The sequence below is a fragment of the Oreochromis niloticus genome, linkage group LG17 (assembly GCF_001858045.2).
Source record: "Oreochromis niloticus isolate F11D_XX linkage group LG17, O_niloticus_UMD_NMBU, whole genome shotgun sequence".
Lineage (NCBI taxonomy): Eukaryota > Metazoa > Chordata > Actinopteri > Cichliformes > Cichlidae > Oreochromis > Oreochromis niloticus.
In genome coordinates this window covers 1,521,125-1,528,969 of record NC_031981.2, presented here as the reverse complement: position 1 = coordinate 1,528,969, position 7,845 = coordinate 1,521,125, and positions in this window count along the sequence as shown.

Here is a 7,845-nt window from a genome sequence, read left to right as displayed (position 1 = left end):
TCATGTTTTAATAAGACCCCATTCTCATCCATAAAATGAGCTACAGCCCAAATCCCTTTAGATCTCCATTCATCCATGTACACAGATTTCCTACACAAACGGATATACCTGTTGTTCCATATAGGGGTATTGTGAGGAGTAAAGTTATGTTTATAGATTAATTTCCAGTACAGAAGGGCCTGCTGATGGAAAGCTGAGAGTTTAACAGGTAACAAACTGCAATCAAAGTCACAACGTAACAAAAAGTCTATTACACCCATTTTGCCAAAAATCAAATTGGGAATAATGTTCCAAAAGGAATTTTTGTTCCTAATGAAAGATCTTAACCATTTCAATTTTAGTACACCATTCATAACATGAAAGTCAATGGCATTAGTCCCACCCTCTTCATAATTCTTAATCATATCATTTTTCTTTATATAATGACATTTGTTCCTCCATATGAATCTAAAATTAAGATTATTTATAGATTTAATCAGTTTTGGAGATATGGGCAGAGAAAAGGCTGGATAGATTAGTCTGGATAGACTGTCCATTTTGGTTAGCAAGATTCTCCCAAACAGAGTTATGTCCCTTTGCAGCCACCTGTTCAAAATTGACTTACACTTTTCTATATTGGTACAGATATTCTTATTTTCTGTTGATGTCTTATCCTTACAAATTACAATGCCCAGATACTTCACCTCTTTTTTGATCTGTATATTATTTATTGCTTGCAGGGGACACTCATGCAGAGCTAGAATTTCACATTTATTAATATTCAGCTGTAGGCCAGAAGCTTTGGAGAAGTGGTTGATCACCTGTAAGGCTAAAGGAATCTGGTCCTCATTTTTTAAAAACAGGGTGGTATCATCTGCCAGCTGACTGATTATTATCCGTTCACCCATCACAGTTAACCCCTCAATGTGACTGTTTTTAATCAGAATAAACAACAGCTCAGCAACCATGATGAACAGAAGTGGTGAGCTGCTACATCCCTGCCGTATCCCTCTATTAACCTCAAACCTTGAGCATGTACCATGTTCTAGCAAAACAGAGCTGTTAATGTCATTATAAAGCATCTCTATGACATTGATAAATCCCTCTCCAAAACCAAAAGACTGCAGAGTTTTTAATATGAACGTATGTTCAACTGAGTCAAATGCTTTGTAAAAATCCAAGAACAGGATGTATCCTCTCTCTTGGAGTATTTCACTGTACTCAAGGAGGTCCAACACCAGCCTAATATTGTTATGAATTAGTCTTCCTTTCAAAAAACCTGATTGTGTTTCACTGATAATGTTTGAGATGCCTTTCTTTAGCCTCTCAGCTACAGCTCCAGACAGGATCTTATAGTCAGTGTTTAATAAGGTGATGGGTCTTAAATTGTCTAAAATTCTTTTATCCTTACCAGATTTAGGGATCAGGGTTATCAACCCTTGTTTCATGCTTGGCATTAGTTCTTTTTTCTCTATCAATTCCTTTAATGCATCAAACAATAAAGTTCTTAGGTCCTTCCAGAAGAATTGATAAAAATTAGTAGTGAGTCCATCTGTCCCTGGGGATTTGTTTAATGCCATTTTCATGACCACCAAATCCAGTTCCTCAATTTTAAGCTCTGAATCACACAGATCTTTGAACGGCTTGTCAATACATGGGATGAGATTATGAATCTTATTAAAGAAACTATCGGCATCAGCTGCTGAGTATTCTGAGGAGTACAAGTTGGAATAAAAAGTGAAGACTTCCTTTTCAATCTTTCTGAAATCTTTACATTCAGTCCCATTTATCAACAAGCTTGTGATTAAATTTCTCTGGTGTCTACACTTTTCCAGCTTACTAAAATATGATGAGTTCTTTTCACCTGCCTCAATCCATTTGGCTCTCGATCTTATAAAGGCACCCTGGGCTTTCTCTAGGTAAAGATCGTCTAATTTAGTTTGTAACTCCATCAATTTATTCTTCTCTTGCACGTTTAGTTTTTCTTCACGACAGCACTGAGTTATTTCACGAAGTAAATTACTTTCATATTCCCGTTTTTCCCTGTTCAGTTCTTTGCAGAATTTTATAGTGAATTCTCTGATTTTGAATTTAATAAATTCCCATTTCTGTATATTACACACTACTGAGTCATCATTTTTTATATCTGTAATTATGTCTAATTTTATCAGAGTGCTTGTCCTTATTTAAAAGGCTGGCATTAAATTTCCAATATCCCCTGCTGCTACGTCTCATCCTTGTTGGTTCTAAGACAAGATCAATGAAACAGTGATCAGATAGGGGTGCTTTGGAGATTTTAGATTGTGAAGTACACCTCAAAATGTCATCACTCACTAACCAATAATCAATTCTTGACCTGCTTTCTCCATTAGGTTTAAACCATGAATAATTCTTAACTCCAGGATTCATCCATCCATCCATCCATCCATCTTCATCCGCTTTATCCGAGGCCGGGTCGCGGGGGCAGCAGCCTAAGCAGAGAAGCCCAGACCTCCCTCTCCCCAGCCACCTCCTCCAGCTTATCCGGGGGAACACCAAGGCGTTCCCACATCATCCGCAAAAAGCAGAGATGAGATTCTGAGGCCACCAAAGTGAAAGCCCTCCGCCACTTGGCTGCGCCTAGAAATCCTGTCGGGAACGAGTCCGACTTATTGCCGGCAATGCGAACCAAACTCTTGCAACGGTCGTATAGGGATCGAATGGCCCGTAACAATGGGCCAGACACCCCATACTCCCGCAACACCTCCCACAAGACACCCCGAGGGACACGGTCGAATGCCTTCTCCAAGTCCACAAAACACATGTAGACTGGTTGGGCAAACTCCCATGCACCCTCAAGTGTCCTCGAGAGGATAAAGAGCTGGTCCAGTGTTCCGCGACCAGGACGAAAACCGCATTGTTCCTCTTGTATCCGAGGTTCGACTAACGGACGAACTCTCCTTTCCAGCACCCTGGCATAGACTTTCCCAGGGAGGCTGAGGAGTGTGATCCCCCTGTAGTTGGAACACACCCTCCGGTCTCCCTTCTTAAAGATGGGGACCACCACCCCGGTCTGCCAGTCCAGGGGTACTGCCCCTGATCTCCACGCAACATTGTAGAGGCGTGTCAACCAGGACAGCCCTACAACATCCAGAGCCTCCAGGAACTCGGGGCGGACTTCATCAACACCAGGGGCTCTGCCACCAAGGAGTTGTTTAACTGCCTCAGTGACCTCGCCCCCGGAAATTGGTGGGTCATTCCCCTCATCCCCAGACTCTGCTTCCTCCTCGGAAGACGTGTCAGTGGGATTAAGGAGGTCCTCGAAGTATTCCTTCCACCGCCTGACAATTTTCTCAGTCGACGTCAGCAGCGCTCCGCCAGCACTATACACAGTGTAAGTAGAGCACCGCTTTCCCCTCCCAAGACGCCTGACGGTTTGCCAGAATCTCTTCGAGGCAGTCCGAAAGTCTTTTTCCATGGCCTCTCCGAACTCCTCCCACACCCGAGTTTTTGCTTCAGCCACTGCCCGAGCCGCATTCCGCTTGGCCTGTCGATACCTGTCTGCTGCCTCCGGAGTCCCACAGGCTAACCAAGCCCGATAGGACTCCTTCTTCAGCTTGGTGGCTCCCTTCACCTCTGGTGTCCACCATTTGGTTCGGGGATTACCACCACGGCAGGCACCAACCACCTTGCAGCCGCAGCTCAATGCAGCAGCTTCGGCAATGGAGACGCTGAACATGGTCCATTCGGACTCAATGTCCCCAGTCTCCCTCGGAATGCTGTTGAAGCTCTGCCGGAGGTGTGCGTTAAAGATCTCGCGGACTGGGGCCTCTGCTAGACGTTCCCAGCACACCGTCACTACGCGTTTAGGTGCACCGGGTCTGTCCAGCGTCCTCCCCCGCCACCTGATCCAACTCACCACCAGGTGGTGATCAGTTGACAGCTCAGCCCCTCTCTTTACCCGAGTGTCCAGAACATATGGTCGCAGGTCTGGTGATACGATTACAAAATCGATCATCGACCTGCGGTCTAGAGCGTCCTGGTGCCACGTGCACTTATGGACACTCTTATGTTTCAGGATTCTCCAGGATTCAAACTTCTCCAAATGTCTGTAAAATTATTATCACTAGAAAAGTTCTCAATAATGTTATTCTGTTGCCTCCTTCTTAAACGAGGAGGCCATCTGTCCATCCACTCATCTGGTGTCATGTTCCAGTCTCCTCCTACAAGGATGTAGTCTGTGGGGTACATAACTTTAAACTCTGAAATAATTTTTGTTAGATTTTCCAATAGACTTTTATTTTGACCCTCATTATTATGTCCATAAAAATTTGTAACAATTAGAAATATACCTTCGCTCTTTAAAACTGCAGTTAACCAATGACCCTCACTATCAGCTTTATATGTTATAATCTCCCCTGGGAACTTATTAAAACAAATCGCCACACCTCCAGATCTGTTAGATCCATGACTGAAAAGAATCTTGTCTCCCCACGGATTAGCCCAAAAGGTAACATCAGCATCCACAGAGTGAGTTTCTTGTAAAAACAGACAATGACATTTTTGCCCCTTGCAAAATAAAAAAAAGTGCCTTTCTCTTAACAATTTCCTTCAAACCCCGAACGTTTAATGAACCAAAAGAAATTCTTGAGTGAACCATAACAAGAATATGCTAAGAAAATAACTAATAATATATTTTTTTTTAAAAAAAGAAAAGAAAAATATATAAATATGAGTCTAAATTGTAACACTTGTCACCAACTCAGTGACTAATAATCTTTAACTTTAAGTAGAACTCTTTTGTCCCATTAACAATATTCCACTGTATACAGTCTTACGTAAGGTCTTTCATTCAACGTCACCAATCCTCCGTCCTTCGATGTATCCATGAGGACCCCGGAAAAAGGCCCGCTTCCCAGCGCGTCTGGCTTGTTCAATTTGCGGCCACAGCCACCTCCTCTCTTCCCAATCCTCCCGCGGCAGCACCTCAGCGAAGTGGAAACCCCCGTTCTTACAGACAGCCGAATCTTTGGTGCGACGCCAAATCTCCTCTTTCACATGTCTCAGAGCAAACAGAATGATGATATGTCGGACCTTATTCTCAATCTTCTTCCCCACTCTATGCACCACATCCACAGATTCTTCAAGCTTTGATGTCATATCAGGTGCGATCTTGCCAAGAATTCCAACAACCAGCGATCTGACATCTTCATCTTTTTTCTCCTCTAAACCTTTAATCCGGAGGCACCACCTCATTTTGTACCTTTCTTGCTCTCTCACTCTCTCCTTGAGATCGTAGTTATCCTTGGTCAACTGCTCGTTTCGTCTCTCCAACTCTTTAACCTTTTGTTTACATTCTTTCACCTCCTCCGAGTTGAACTGAACCGCTTTGGCTAGGCTAGCTAGCATCGTACTAGCTTGCTTGCATTGCACACTCAGGTCAGCTACCTGCTCGTCCACTCTTTTTTCAAGGTTTAGAATCGCTTTCAATATAGTAGCATTAGAGACTTCGTCACTTTCACTTATCTCTGCTGACTTAGCTTTCTTCTCTGCAGGCTTCTTACTGGGTGTAGATGGAACCGAATCGATGCTCCGTTCCCTTTTGCTCATCACTGCTACGTCCATTGCTGCGTAGTCATGATCCGTTCCTTCTCTGCTGCCTTCCTTTTCATCACATGGCGATGTTGTTTCTTGTTTTTTGAGGTCGAGTTTGAATTTAGCAGGTTTAACTATGCTTGGGGCATTCATTTTACTACTTTCGAGTGGAAACAATAACGAGCACAAGGTAAATTCTGGGACAAGTTCAAAGAGCTCCTAATTCGTGCGACTGCTCAACTCGCCATCTTGCGCCACCCCTCCTGCTCAAACACAGCGGTGTTTCTGAGTAGCTTTTCTGCTTAGCAATTTAATTAAAATCTTTTAAATACATTCCTTTTTCATAGTATAATCTTCACGTGCTTCATCTGAAGCACCCTTTCTGTGTACTCACTACCTAATTTATAGCTAAAGTATTCACTCACTGTCTCTGTACTGTTTCGCTAGCTTAGCTTAGCTCGTAGCCGACTCGTTAGCACAATGGCTACTTCACCTGTCCCTCCTGCACTTTCCTGCTCATTGTGTCAGATGTTTAGCTACTCCTCGGCCTCCTTTAGCAGTAATGATACCTGTAACAAATGTAGCATATTTGCAGCTCTGGAGGCCAGGATTACTGAATTGGAGACTCGGCTTCGCACCCTTCATTCACCCGTAGCTAGCCAGGCCCCTGTAGCTGGTGCAGCCGAAGATAGCGTAGGCCCCGCTAGCTGTTCTCCGGCAGACCCCAAGCAGCTGGGGAAAGAGGGCGGCTGGGTGACGGTGAGGAGGAAGCATAGTCCTAAACAGAAGCCCCAGGTACACCACCAACCTGTTCATGTGTCTAACCGTTTTTCCCCACTCGGCGACACACCCGCCGGGGGTCAAACTCTGGTAATTGGTGATTCTGTTCTCAGACATGTGAAGCTAGAGACACCGGCAACCATAGTCAATTGCCTTCCAGGGGCCAGAGCAGGCGACATTGAAGGAAATTTAAAACTGCTGGCTAAGGGTAAACGTAAATTCAGTAAAATCATAATTCACGTCAGCAGTAATGACACCCGGTTACGCCAATCGGAGGTCACTAAAATCAATATTGAATCGGTGTGTAACTTTGCAAAAACAATGTGGGACTCTGTAGTTTTCTCTGGTCCCCTCCCCAATCAGACCAGGAGTGACATGTTTAGCCGCATGTTCTCCTTAAATTGCTGGCTGTCTGAGTGGTGTCCCAGAAACGATGTGGGCTTTACAGATAATTGGCAAACCTTCTGGAGGAAACCTGGTCTTGTTAGGAGAGACGGCATCCATCCCACTTTGGATGGAGCAGCTCTCATTTCTAGAAATATGGACCAATTTATTAACCTCCCAAAATATGACTATCCAGAGTTGGGACCAGGAAGCAGAGTTGCAGTCTTACACGCCTCTCTGCAGCTTCTCTCCTCCTGCTACCCCCCCAAAAACCCATCTCCACTGAGACTGTGTCAGCTCCCAAAATGACAAAAAACAAACTAAAAACCAGCAATAAACAACTTAAACACAAAAAATGACAAAGAAAGAACAATACAGTATCCACATCTGAACCAAAGAGTAAAACAGTGAAATGTGGATTATTAAATATTAGGTCTCTCTCCTCCAAGTCTCTGTTAGTACATGATTTAATAATTGATCAACAAATCGATTTACTCTGCCTTACAGAAACCTGGTTGCAGCAGGATGATTATGTTAGTTTAAATGAATCAACACCCCCGAGTCATTCTAACTACCAGAAATCTCGAAGCACAGGCCGAGGGGGCGGTGTGGCAGCAATTTTTCACACCAGCCTATTAATTAACGAAAGACCAAGACAGACTTTTAATTCATTTGAAAGCCTGATGCTTAGCCTCGTCCACCCCAGCTGTAAAACTCAGAAACCAGTCTTACTTGTTATCATCTATCATCCACCTGGGCCTTACACAGAGTTTCTCTCTGATTTCTCAGACTTTTTATCTGATTTAGTGCTCAGCTCAGATAAAATAATTATTGTGGGTGATTTTAACTGCGGGCAGCACGGTGGTTAGCACTGTTGCCGCACAGCAAGAAGGTCCTGAGTTCAATTCCAACATCAGGCTGGGGTCTTTCTGTGTGGAGTTTGCATGTTCTCCCCGTGTTTGCGTGGGTTCCCTCCGGGTACTCCGGCTTCCTCCCACTGTCCAAAGACATGCAGCTTGTGGGGATAAGTTAATTGGATAATCCAAATTGCCACTAGGTGTGAATGTGCGAGTGAATGTGAGTGTGAATGGTTGTCTGTCCCTGTGTGTTGGCCCTGCGACAGACTGG